Here is a 14,250-nt window from a genome sequence, read left to right as displayed (position 1 = left end):
TCCAAACTTTAAAAAAAATGTTCACGTTCGATCGAGCAAAAATTCGTCAGAATATTCTCAACGTTCGATTATTTATCCATATATTAATCGGAATCGAGCCAATCGCATTATCTATAATCCGATTGCCATAACGCAACAATTCGATGAAAAAAGATGGTCTCAACACCGCGAGAGGAATAATGCATTAACCGTAGATCGTGGTTGTCGCGTCGTGGCTGTCTTTATTTCACCGAGTGCTTTTTCCGGTAAACGGCATGATGGATGCGACGGGAAGAATGCAGCCGACTCGGCAACAAGAAGCCGAGCCGCGCATTCTTACATAACAATTGCGAATTCAGCTTAATAAATTATGACACGTCCATCTCCCATCGGGGACAACGTTCGTTCCATCATTGCTCAAACTCTCTCGTGTTATTTTTTTTCTTTTTCAATATTTCCATTTCGACGACGATCGACGGTTGCACGGGTCGCTGCGTGATTTATCCGTCGGGGAAAAAAGGGAGACGTAGGCCGAGGCGAGGGACGCAAAGTGGTTAGAAGTGGCGGTTTCCTTGTTCGAATATCGAGGAAACGAGCCGAGTGAAAGGGGCAACTTTCTGAAATTCTTTCTCGACGCCAGTGAAATCGCCGGTTTCATCGACGCCCGTCTCCGATGCCCGGCCTCTGAAATTGTTTGTTGCCGCGGATCGTCGTGTAAACTCGGCCAAAAACGGCTTTTAAACACGATTTCATACCTAACCCTCGAGTTTCCTTTACTTTCCTTTCGCGAAATAAATCCAACTTTCCAATTCGCGAGTTCGGGAAATCGTGCAATTCGGTTCACCAGCGGCATTTTCATACACGGATGAAAGGAACAATCCCGCTACCAATTGCGAAAGAAATATATAGGGATATTTAGTAGAGTTTCGCTCTACGGATCCAAGAACTTTATTTTACTTATTTTATTTGTTTTCGAGAGAAACAGGTTTAATACAACGAGGGAAATTCAATAGGGAAAAAGAAAAAAAGAAAATCTGATGTACGTATAACCCAATAATAATTTTCTTTCCACGGCTTGTAATTTCTCATTCACGTAGACGAAAGAGTTCGATACGATGGGAATTTAATTTGATCGAGTTCAACTGGAACTCCATTCATCTAGGAATCCGCCCGAGGATAAACGATTCGTATAAACGTGCAATTCCAACAACGAGAATATATAGTTCCCTTTCCTCCGATTTTTCTCTCCACGAGAATTCAAACATATCCCTCTCGCATTAATCGCAATCGTATGCAAATGTTTCTCGAAAAAGCCAACAACCGTTTTGGAAAAACCGTTTTCATCCATTCGTCTCGATTATAAATTTCATTATTATCGGTGCAATTCCCCGAGAGGATGAGAAAAACCAACAATTTATGTAGTTCGCGCGTTACAAACTTGATCATCGCGTTGATCATCCATCGAGTTTGCCAGAAGCGGATCGCGAGAATACCGCTACGTTTTAACACCGCGATTGCTTTCCTTTCCACGATCCTTTTTCGCGTACACGATCGATGGGAAACGGAAAAAATGCGGTCGACGCGGCAGGAAGGACGCAAGTCTCTTGGACACGGTCGAGAGAGGGTGCAGCAGCGGCTGCGGCTGCGGCGGCGGGGTCGGTGCTTTCCGTGAATGCCGGCGGCTTCGTTTGATGCTTTTTACCCAGAGTCCTGGATACCTCGCGTTCCTACAGCACGATTGGCTCCTTCCACGGGCACCCGTACGGTCATTGGTCCTTTCCAGCGGGATCGTAGGTGCACCGTCTTCTCCGCGGCAACGATTCCTTTATAACGCTCCCCCAATAGTGCGATATCTCCGCGTGCGGGAGAACAGTCGGAGGCATTCTTCCGCTCGGTGATTCGCGACTACGGTGTGTCAACGACGGGGCCCGTCATTCGTTGCCCGTCATTAACGTTAGGTGCGAGTGGATCGTATATTCCGGAGACGAAGTCGTTTCCTTTGAATCGGGGACAATGAATCGGGGGGATGGTTGCAACAACTTGGATGCAAAATTTGCAATCATTTTTTAATTCCTTTCGTTGACGAGATTAGATGGAAATCACGCGTCATGCGGCGTAAAAAGAGCAACGTGCTTTCGGCCATCTGTCTATATGGAAATGATTGATTTTAAAAATAACTCGTAATCGTATCGTAAGAACTGTGCCGTGTGTATCTTGGAAAGGAAAGAAAGAAAAAAGAAACTCGAATTTGCGATGTTTTAGTAATAGGTACATTAAAATTTTCGATTGGTACTTTGAGTATAAGCAGTCCCCTTGATACGGTATTTATTCGGTAGGAGTTAATTATATTCGGAGCGAGCGAGTGAGCGCAGAAACGATTCTGGTAAATTGTAAACTGCTCGCTGCTATGAAAAGGAGGGATATTTAATGAGGGTTATTGCCGGCAATCGGCCACTCGATATCCGTAGCTCCGCATTAAGACACGGAATTATGTTTAAAATCAAGGACCCAATTAACGGAGGTTGCATGTCATTATATCTCTGATGAATCCAGGCCCTCTCTCCCTCTCCTCCCTTCCCTCCCCCTCGTGCATAGTCGCGACTATACCTCGCTGCATAAATCGTTGCGTTAGCGGTACCTCTTTTCACGGTATTTAAAACTGCATTTTCGTTAATGGGAAATCGATCAAAGCCTCGAACGTGAAATACGTACTCGTACACGACGAGGGGGCAAGAGAGGAGGAGGAGGGTGGAAGGGGAGGCTGCATGGGGGGATGAGCTTAGATATTTTATGGATCGCCTCGCGAAGCGGGATAAAAGATCGACGCGAATCCGCCGCGAATTCATCGCCGATTCTTCGCGTGCAACCACGAAGGTGGTTTGGTTCCCCACTTCCTGGAGAGATGGCGCCACCATAGCGGTCGATACGTCTTCCGACACGGCCGTTCGCGTACGTGTCCAAGGTTGAAAAGAAACGGAACTTCTTCCCGCGATGAAGACATCGCGGGGAAAAATGCCTTGAATAAACGAATCGATTCGAATCGGTAATCGTGTATTCTCACGGGATATAACCCAACTTGCCAACTTTCGATCGAGTCGTAAATAAAATAAAAATTATTACGAGCTCGTTATTAATATTACGTAAAGAAACGAAGGAGGATCACGACTGATAATGATTCTCGTAATTTTCAACGTTGTCCATTTGTTTTTCGCGTGTGCTCGCTCAACAATCGAGCATGGATACACGCTTGATAATGCACGGCCCGATAAACCGTTTACCCGATAAACTTTCAGCAATGAAATCATAATCACGCGCGATCGGCCGACACAATGTATACCAACTACACGCTACAGTCCTGTTTGTAGCTACATAAAGACGCATCACCGCTTCTATTAATTATGCAGATGATATTGCGTCACGGATGGACGATGGAAACGCTCAACCGATCCCCATATACGTATATAAATATATATATATATGTAGCCATGTATGGTTAGAGAGCGGCGATTAATATTCCTTGAAAAGAAATAGCCTGGAGAGGAGCGTTGCTGAGAGGTGGGTCGGCCGGTAAACGAAATCGTATGTATAACGAAACTGGAAATCTTAACAGGACGTACGAAACGAATAGCTTTATTTCCACGAATCGAAGATGACTTTTATAATCGGTGGCTATCGATTTAACAAATTGCCCAATGTAAAATCTAAAAAATTTGTTTCGAGGAATTGAGGATATCTGTTACGTTTAATATAATAAGGAGAGTTATATTTACACTCCGGGTAATTGGTTTTTTTAATCAGAAACGATAAAGAGATAACGTTATCGGATCGGGGGAAATCACAGGTTCGCATTTTCAATTGCGATTGTCGCGAGATGAAGCGGTGAATCAAAGGTTGAAAGCTTGAGAATTTCGTTGGACGTCAAGTTGTTACGCGGAAAGTACCAAACACGTTGATGAAGTGCTTACAAAACGTTGTCCAGAAGAGAGACAGAAAGGTAGAGGGGAGGAGGAGCAACTCCCCTTGCTGTTCCTTCAATTCAATTGAATTCTATTCCAGCGTGCAGTTGATATCATTGAGGTCGCCACTTAAATCCTCATTGTCGTTCGTCGCTTATTGTTTCACCCTTCGTTCGGCTACCAACGAATGTACATACGTACGTTTCTCTTTCACATCCGTACCCGCACCTCTAAACCGGCCTCTGAAGGAGACCCAGACTCGAGAGTGGCTCCAGGCTCCAAGAATTGAAACTATCGTTGCGGATCGGAGAATATTCATCCGTTGGAAAAACCCCAAACTAGAATAAAATAAATTTTGCCCGATAACCGAATCCTTATTATCTCGCAATTCCTTTCGATCTAAACGCGAATCTTAAATTCGATTATACTCGGCCCTGATTATATCACCACTCGTTAAACCATCGTTAAAACACCGAACATATAACATATAAATAAGTACGAACGAATAAAGTTATTCGCGATTACCACGGCGAGAATCGGTAACACCGCGAAATCTCGATCACGCATGAAAGCGAAGAAGCGTAGAAGGAAGGAAGACGAGGAAAGTGCGGGGAGGACCGATTCCGTCTTCTCGAGGCGGGTAAGCAAAAATTTGGTCACCCAAACCCCTCCCCGTCTGGCTCGAGGGGTTTCCCTCGACTTCATCACCGCTCGAGGACGCAGGTAGCGCCATGCGACTCGACGCTACTTGCCGCGTAGCGAATTTCGAGGAGTGGCACTCGAGCGGTCTTTCAACAGTGGCCGGTGCGCTGGAGAACCCTTCGCCGTGTACCGTCGAGGCATGGGTAGTTTTCTGGCTACGCGATGTTGTTGGCAACGCTCGAGCAGGGAGGGAGGGAGGGAGGGTATAGCCCCCCTTCCCTCCCCCCCTCTCCTCCCGGCACCCCGACCACATGGAAACGTGGACGGAATAATGGACGAAGTGAAGTGCGTCGCGGTTGCTCCCGAAGTGGGCATTGTTGGCCCACATGCTCGCTCGAACAAACCAGGTTGATCGACTTCGTCGAGGAACACATGGGAACGTCGACCGCCACTCTTTCTCCCCCCCTCCCTCCCTCCCTCTCTCCTTCTCCATTTTTCTCACTTCTTCTTCCTTCGCCCACTTTTGTTTCCCTCCACCGTTTCTCTTACCGTCTAATCTAATTGTAACAGTGTTTACAACCGGTTTTCAAGGGTCTTCCATTCTCTTTTTTTTTTTAAGGAACACCTATTCCTTCGATGGAAATCTTATCGACCTCGAATCGTCGAATAACGAATGGCTAGGCTCGTGAGTTACGCTTTGGATTCGTGAGTTCTTTTTCTTTTTCTTTTTTTTCCCTTCCTCCCTTGTTTCTTTTCGATTCGAGGATCGGATGGAGGGAGAGAGTCGTCGTATCGTCGTATCGTGGAAGCACGGTGTCGTCGCGATAAGAGAGACTCGAGAATCCCGCGGTGGCTCGTGACGATCATGTAAAGTGAATTATCCCATCCGATTATATCGTGATTGTCATTAGGTCCCGATCTCTATCGCCTTCTCTCCGTCCCAGCCACCTACGGTGCCCCCGTTAACAATCCCACTTGATTCCGTCATTGGCGACGTTGGAGTTCCTGAATGAGTTCGTAACGAGATGCACAGCCAGAGGGCTGGCCCACGTCGGGGTTGCCAGCACGTGTCCTCAATGGACCAATCAAAGCTCACCCTCTCTTCTCTCGTCTAGCCTCTCTTCCCGACTCTCCCTACGCGCCTCTCTCCCTCTCTCTCACTCTCACTCTCCCCCTGAATCCGAGCCTTTATGTACATTAGCTTAATACGATGCGGCCGCGAAGGATTTTGCGGAGGATTTTCGTACGAATCGTCAAAAGACGATTCAACGATTCGAGATCATCTTCGAGATAATGTTATCGCGATAACGGATCGAGCAGAGCTAGTTGGAGGGTTCGATAAATAAATAATAAGTCCTTTTTGATCGAATTTTGAAAAGAAAAGAAAAGAATCTTTTTTTAAGAAGATTTATCGCGATTAATCGCGCGAACGAAGAATTTATTAAACGACACGCTGTTATTATCGAGCAGGATACAAGTTTCACAACCAATGAATCCATCCACCCTTTCTCGAGAGGAGAGACAAGGATAATTCGGAAATCAATTTCCCCGATTAATTATTGCGCCGCACGACAGTCTCTGAGAATTTATCGCAAAGCGTCTTCTGGGAATGAGTAAATTGAATTTTGATGGGAGAGGCAGAGGCAGGAAGGAGAGAAACGGTCGGAAATGGAGAGCGCACGTGCACGCGTTCACGCGGCAAACACGAGCTCCACATAGTTCCGCGAGCGTGAATGGACGATGAAGATGATCGACTCGTCGGATCATCAGCATGGTTGGATCGTAGGTTTAATTGTCAAAGGAGGGTTGATGCGTTGCGTAATCACGCCGCGGATGAACGCATCCGTTGCATCCACCCTGGCGCGAGTGGAGGGGCGAGTAAATGGGCCTAATTTGTAATTTGACTTTTATAGCGACGCATTTCGGGATCGTGCCTACTTTCCAACCTTCCCTCCTATCGTGCCTTACTCTTTTTAAACGTCTTGATTCGTAAAAATTAGAAAAAGCAGAGATTTAGCGCATAAGAAGTGTGTGATTTGATCTAGCAATTTTTCGACGAATCTCCAACTCTTTTCAACGTATTCACGAATCATTTCGATCGTTGCAAATTATTCGCCCTTTGCCGAATCGATCATCTTCCCATTTTAAAAATCATGGAATCGATCGGAGATATTGCTTCTTCTGCTCTCTAAACATATAATTCTTTACGATCATCATATTCTATTGTTTATTAGAGTGGAAATTCGAACGTGGAAACTGGGAGAGCAAACGTTTCGAATCTCTCCCTTCCTCCTCCTCCTCCTCTCTCCTCGAAGTTCCAGGAATAAATAATTGAACGTAATTTCGCCTCAACCGTGGCGTAGCGCGCGTAAAATCCGAGGGAATTTAGCCCGCGGAATCCGCAGTTGTGGCGCGAAAAGGAAGAATGAAAAAAAAAAGAGAGAGAGAGAGAGAGGGGGAAAAAAAAAAAAGTAACCGCTCGACAGCAGTAAACCTCGAAAATTATAATTGCACACGGCGTAGGCAAGAGCGTAATAATGCCGGTTCCAAGTTGTAAACGCGCGTGGACACACACGTACACGATCGCAGCGTGCGCGGCGTACAGGTATAAGGCCGCGTAATACGCGTTCGCGAGACGAGAGTTCGAGAGATTACGGAAAGACGGAGGAGCAGCGGTACTGTTGCGCAGCAGTACGAGGGATCAGCAACAACGGCGGTGGCAACTCGCCGACCACGATTGCGACACCCCGTTTTAACAACCACTCTCGACATCCAGCAGAAACTTGTGACATCGAAACTTGGGTTGCAACGCCGATTGCAGAAGGGATCCACCGAGAAACTTGATGCCCTCGATCGAGATTTCTTTTAACAGGTGAATCCTCCCCAACATTTTTCCAGGAATATTTTATACGTATTTTTTACCCGCAGTGGAAACATTTTTACGTATCATTATCTCCAATAAATTGGTGAGATTTTTAAAGAGAGTGAAATCGTTAAACGCTTATTAGTTAGCTTTTTTAATCGTCGTCTTAAAAATTTCTGAAAAATTTGTATCTTCATCCGAAGAGACGACAAGTTTTTAAGAGAAAGCATTCCGATATTTCGATGTGCGGATGCTATCAACGGCGGGCAAGAAAAGAACAAAAGCACTTGGACGGGGGATAGGCGCTTGGCTAATTGAAAAAAATCTCGACGAACGGTCCAGTAACGAAACGTGACTTTCGGCGCGGCTGAGTTCGTGGAACGAGAACGGATTGGCTCGGGTTTCCACGGCGCGAAATAAAAGCCGCCGCGGAGTAGATTCAATCAGGCCACGAGGGGCCGAAGGGGGTGAGGGAGCGCAGCATCGATGGGGAGAATGGTGCGCGAGAGGCGGTCGGTTGAAGTGCAAACGCGAAGGGCTCTGTAAATGCGCGCACATATACATATATATATATGTATAATACACGGATATAGGATGGATGCAACAACGCGTTCGTCGAAAAAGGACGGAACGATGCGTGCACACGCTCGAGCGTTGCTCGTCGTTGCACGCTCCCTAATATCGTAGGGTGCATTACGCGCTAAGTTAAGTTACACTTAAGGATTACGTACACATACACCGTTAATGCACCAGTCGAGTGCGTATTGTCCCGATGAAACGGGAATTAAATGTGTTTTATCTCGCGAATACTAATATTCGAATATTTTCATTTTTCTTTTCGATATTGTATCTTAATTTTAATTATAATTTGCGATAAAAATGTTAAAGAAAAAGAACTAACAAATTTTTACTTTTAAATCTAACTACCCATCTCGTGATTGGAATCATCCTCTACGATATTAATTAATAAAACGCTTCTCGTGATTCTTAATTATCAATCCCATTCCCCAATTTGTCCCAAGAAAGAAAGCTCGAATTAACGATCTAGAAAACCCTAAATAAGCAAGTCTCTGTAAGAAGCTATCTCGTTCCACCGCTTTTTCCATTAAACGAATCTTTCCCTCCGTTTCTAAACCAGCTCGAAAATACTGGCCGGAGTTGGACAACCGCGTCGCTCTTCAATTTACTCCACGTTTGCGCGAGGGCTGTATATTCTTTCCGAATCGGGCGAGAATTTCTCGTGCACCTTTTTCTTTCTTTTTCCTCCTTTTTTTTTTTTTTTTTTTTTTTTTGCGTGCCGGTACAGGGCCGCCGGCTACCGCTTGGCGAACGGCATTAGACCCCGGCCAATTGGCCGCATCTGTTGACTGGTAACCGGGTGACCTCGCCTCTTATCAAATGCGTTGACGCGATAGAAGTGGAGAGGTCCATTTGTTGGGCGTTAACGTTGCATAAAAGGGAACCGAAGCAACCGAGGGGGGAAACACGATACTGATTGCGCCGCGCGATTGTCTCTTCGAGTTCGAAAAGGGCTCCTTTTTCTTTCCACACACACACGCACTTGTCAATTAGACAATTATAGGCCCGAAAAAAGACGCGGTTCCTTTTCATTCTCTCTTTATCTCTCTCTTTCTCTCTTTCGTTGCATCTTCACGCGTCCACGCACGTAGGTGGAAAGAGATTAAAGTGAGGTCGAATGAATTAAATTTGTCTACAGTGGCGGTGTATATCGAAACGAATGACCATCTTTGTCTCGTATTTTTTTCTTCTATCGAGTCGTTGCATTGTATTTCACTCGCGAACGCGATAATTTTAAATTCCCGATCTTTCCTGAAACATAAACATCACGATGATAGATAATCATCGAGAAGGAATTTAATTTCGGGAGGAGAGTTGATCGATGATCGGATCCATCGATTGAAGAGCCACGGGTTGTCGTCCGTGGGAAAGAAAGTGGATTTTGGAGGATAGTTAACGGCGGAAATTCGGTGAAACCGTAATTGGCGGGACGATCGCCGTTATGGAAGGGGCGACGAAAGTTGGCCGGACCAACGAGTCTAATGAACTCGTTACATATTTACACGTTGTTCGTGCCTGCCAGGGTCGAAGTCAGGGGGTAGGTAGGTACAGAAAACCGCATCGAATTAAGAGGTCCTTTCGCAAATTGCAGACGGAACACGAGAGAGCGATTTAAGCTTATCGATCCAACGACTTTCTGATCTGTTTAACACCCACGTCCTCCCCTCTAACGCTCCAGTTAATGATACTGGACACGCCTGTTAACCCGCTAATTTCAAACAATTTGTATTATGTGTACACATTTATATATATATATATCTATATATATTTGAATTAAACCGGCCTGTAATTTGCCACCGCGAATTGGACAGCTATTGCTTGCTCGAACCAATCCAACACCCTCCATATTTTTCCACGTTTTTCTCCTTTCATCGAGAATTTAATCCTTCTTCGACACCGTATCATCTCGTGAAAACTGTAACATAAAGCGCTGATATAAGAATTAAATTAACGTACGATCAAGTTGAATCGAGTTTCCACTTGGAATTTCTAATAACTTTGGAGTAATTCTTCATAGATTCTTATGAATCTAATTGGCGAGGATCCGATGATCCACCCTCGCGAGGACAACTGATTCGTCGTGGCATCGTGCTCCGTTCGACCGACGACGGCCCCACACGTGCAATGCGCGTCCGCGTATGCATAGAGCGCAACACTATGATGTTTAAGCGCGTGTTCGTGTGTCGTGGGGTTAATTGAATCAAGCAGCACGCAACCAGCTCTGTATACACTGCCGGGTCATCCGAGGTCAAATCGGTAATGGGCCGACCCCTTAATTCGCCATGTGGCTGACCACCGAACGCCGATACATCGCGCTTCCTTCGACATGCGACCCATCCTAGATTCTCGACCTTGAACTGGAAACACCGTGTCGACGACACGGTGGATCCACGCCAACTCGGCGACAACCCGTCCATCCCCAATCTCATCCCTTGGAAAACGTGCGGTGATCGTTTCGCCATCGATGAAACAAAGTGAGAGTTTTTAACGGGAATTGATTCTCTTCAACATGTCGAATACAATGAATTTGAAGAGATCTTTATATGAAAATATAAAGTTCAATTGCTGGACGGTTACTCACTTCGAAGATACGAAGGAGGAAGCTTCGTTCTTAAGACCGGTTGAATAAGAAGCAAATACTGCGCACGGAAAATTCTCGAAGAGAAAAAGAAAAACCTTCTGCAGATTCCTCTTATCGTATTACGAATCGGGAACCGATCGGTTTAGATCTTCCAAACAAGATAAAACCAATTTTACGTAATAACATTGATCATCTCGTACGGAGAAGTTGGCAGCGGCTACTACTAAAATTCCGTTCCACCGATCTTTATGCGCGCCAAGATCACTGAGATTATCCGCGCAATAAGTCTCCCATTCTCGAGCAAAAAGAAAAAAAATGAAACGCGCCTCGTTAAAAAAAAAAAATCGTCTCCTCCTCTGTCGAGGAGGATCAAACGCGATCAAAGTTGTTCTCCCCCTTCCCCGATCTCCTTCGACGACGAAGGAAAAATAAAAATAAAAACCACCACCGATCGTGAAACCGAACGAGCAGAAGTCGATCACCCGCCCGAGGAGAAGATATCACACTCCGTGTATGCATACAATGTCCATCGTACGGTACTCCTTTTAAAAAAAAAAAAAGAAAAACGTTTTACGAGGAGGACCTCCCCCCTCTCCTCTCCCCGTACCGACATTTCTCGAGTACTGTGATTTTTAGGGGCGGCGATCATCCCGCGAGAGGCGCAGCCGATAAAGGGAAGCGAGGGCCGATTCCGGGAATTGAATTATCGAGGCGTGGCGGGCAACGTGTTTAATATCTTCATGGCGGCGGAATTCCGAATCGGTGGAAAAAACATGGTCGAAACCGTGGTCGCCGATACAATGTCCAAGCCAACGAAATTACACGTTTCCATACAATGTATTACACGGTGTGCGCCTGTGATTCCTCGAATATATGCATCCTCGCTCCCCTCATCATCTTTCCCTCTTTCCCTCTCTTCTCTCTCTCTCTCTGTCGTCTCTCCGTTTCACGTTACACGCGGTGGTGGAGACGAAGCTACCGTGTTCGTCTGGTAACACAATAGCGAGTGTGACCAATAATTCTTGATTAGAAAGCCAGATCGGCAGCGGTCGGATGCGAAGGCGTACGATCGTCAAGGGGGGAGGGGGTGGGGAGGAGAAGGAAGAAACGCGAAGCGACGGAGAAAGGAGGCGAGTGGAAGAGAGAGAGAGAGAGAGAGAGAGAGAGAGAGAGAGTGCGGCCGTCTGATTCGCCGGCGAAGACCGCTCGGAGAGAGAGGATCCATCAATCACGAATGTCCCGCACCTCCGAGAGAGAGTGGTGCTTCTCGCCGGTAGCAAGAAGCTGCAGAACCTCATAGCTTTTGCAACAGGGAGGACAGTCGCGCGGAGGAAGTCAGAATCTCTCTCCTCCTCATCGGCGATGGGGGAGAGCCCGGTTGTTCCAGGGTCACGGTGCAAAAACCGCGTAATAATCCGGCCGGCCGTTGCTCCTCCAACTCAAGACCTGGCCAGGATAATATTGTTTTCGAGTTGTATAAGGTAAATCCGTTGCAACAAAAGTATATATATATAAGAAAAGTAGAAGAAAAGGAGAAAGTTTCGATTTGATTCGTTCGATTCAAAAGCGAAGCTGGTATATATGAAACGATTGGAAAATATTAAACGAAGGGAAAGGTTCTTCGAAATCGTTTTCTAATTAGAAAAAGAATAATTGTAATTCTCGATATACGAAATAAGAAATCCTGTTAATAACGCGTTCTTTGGAATAACGAAGGGTCGACGGATAAACCAGAATCGGAGAGAATTTTCGAGCCGTGACGAGGAAGGAGGACGTGGAAAGAGAAAGCAGGGAGCAGCTATGGAAAAGGGGAAAACAGAAGGGGGCGAGGATGGTCCAGGAGGAAAAGGAGGGAGCGAGAGAAGGCGAGGAGGACGAAGGCCGACTATCTCGGAGGCGAGATTGTGTGTTAATGTATGGCTGGCATTCGGACGACAACCGTGACAAATTGCTTTATTAGGTTGGCAGCCCGGGAGCCTTTCCACTCGCGGCTCGCACCTCAGGGCTGCTACTCATCGTGATTGTACGCTCTATTCTCCTCCACCTCTATGTTTCCTCTTCTTCCTCCTCCTCCTCCTCCTCCTCCTCCTCCTCGTCCTCCTTCTTCTTCTTCTCCTCCTTCTCTTCGCGTCGCCCTTCTCTTTCAACGCGCGCGGCGGAAGACAACGTAACTCGCGGCTGGATGAATGGACGAACGAGAATCCTCGCCGCGGGAGGCCGATGCTTTTTTGAAATCGAACCGAATCGGCTTACTTATCTCGCGATACGAGCCTCTCTGCCTTGTCCATTTTCCCATAGCTGGGGGAAATCATCGAATCCTCTTCTACGTGAAAGCGATTCGTTCGATAGATTTACGTAGAGTTGCGTAGAGATTGCGCAAGTCGAGATGAGATGTGATTCAGATGTTCGGTTCCGATTTCATCCGATCGAAGAGTTATCTACTAATGAAAAAAGAGAGTGACGATCAATTTATCGATTAATTATTTGAAAAATAAAGAGTTTCGAATTTAAATATGATAATGCTTTCTATCTATCTTTCCTAGAATAGCAATAATAATTACGCTACGATATAAGAAATGCCAGTTGAGCGTAATTATATAGCAATTTCTAAGTCATCTAAGTTGACCAAAAATATCGATATCTAATACCAAGACATGATTTCTTTTATAATATACATTTTAGACAATCATGGATTACAACGCGAGATAAAGATGAGATAGAATGATGCATCTATCGATAAATAATAAAAATCGATCGATACTTTTGGAATGTATTACACTTCCTTTCCTACAACGATCCCTAAAAATTCTTCAGTAGCGCCGATCTACTTTCATCTTTCATCTTCCACGCGGATAGACAGATCTCCCCCTCCCGGGCGGAGGGTCCAGGAAGCTGGGACAGAAAAGATCGGGCCACTATTACGTCACCTGGCCAAGGCTGCCACCTTGCAGCTCGCACGGCAATCGAGGCGAAGCTGCGGATTATTAATGTTTGCGTCGGGTCGTTAATGGATCGGGGTCTCCCATTCGAACACGTAGAATGCGGGTCCAGCTGTGAACGCGTTATAAGATCCTTTTTTGCGCGGTACAATGTCCTGGCGACTCCCGGATGCGGCATCATTAAGTCACCTCTCCTCCCCCTCTCCTCCTTCCCCTTCCTACTCGCGACCCTCTTTCCTCATCCTCCTCCTCCTCCCCCTCCTCGACTTTTGTCGACGTAACACGCGGAACGGCCAACATGTGGAATCGAATATCGACGTGGCCGTGCCTCCTGACCTCCCTCGGCCTCTTCCTTTCGCTACGTTATTAACTCTCGCCCGGAGTAATTAGCCACCGTTACTTAAACCGAGTCAACTGCCTAATGATCTATCGTCACCTTCCTCTGCCGCCTTCGTCCCTCTCTCTCTCTCTTCGTTTCTCTTTCTCCCTCCACCTTTTTACCTTTTTCATTCCTCGGCGGCCTCTAGAAATCCAGTAAGGCGCGCTTCGTTTCAGGCAACACGCACCTCGGGCTCGTTACCTTATTCCTTTATTCCACCTGTTTGTCCGGACTGACCGAATTGCCTGCTGGGAAATTGACGCGAGACTTGTTTGAAGATCATTAACGGTTAGCCTACCTTGCCTCGACTCGAATCGACCGCCTTTTTCGGC

The sequence above is a fragment of the Apis mellifera genome, linkage group LG13, assembly GCF_003254395.2.
Source record: "Apis mellifera strain DH4 linkage group LG13, Amel_HAv3.1, whole genome shotgun sequence".
NCBI classification, from domain to species: Eukaryota; Metazoa; Arthropoda; class Insecta; order Hymenoptera; family Apidae; genus Apis; species Apis mellifera.
The sequence above is the reverse complement of the archived record's forward strand: the minus strand, read 5'-3'. Positions refer to the sequence as shown.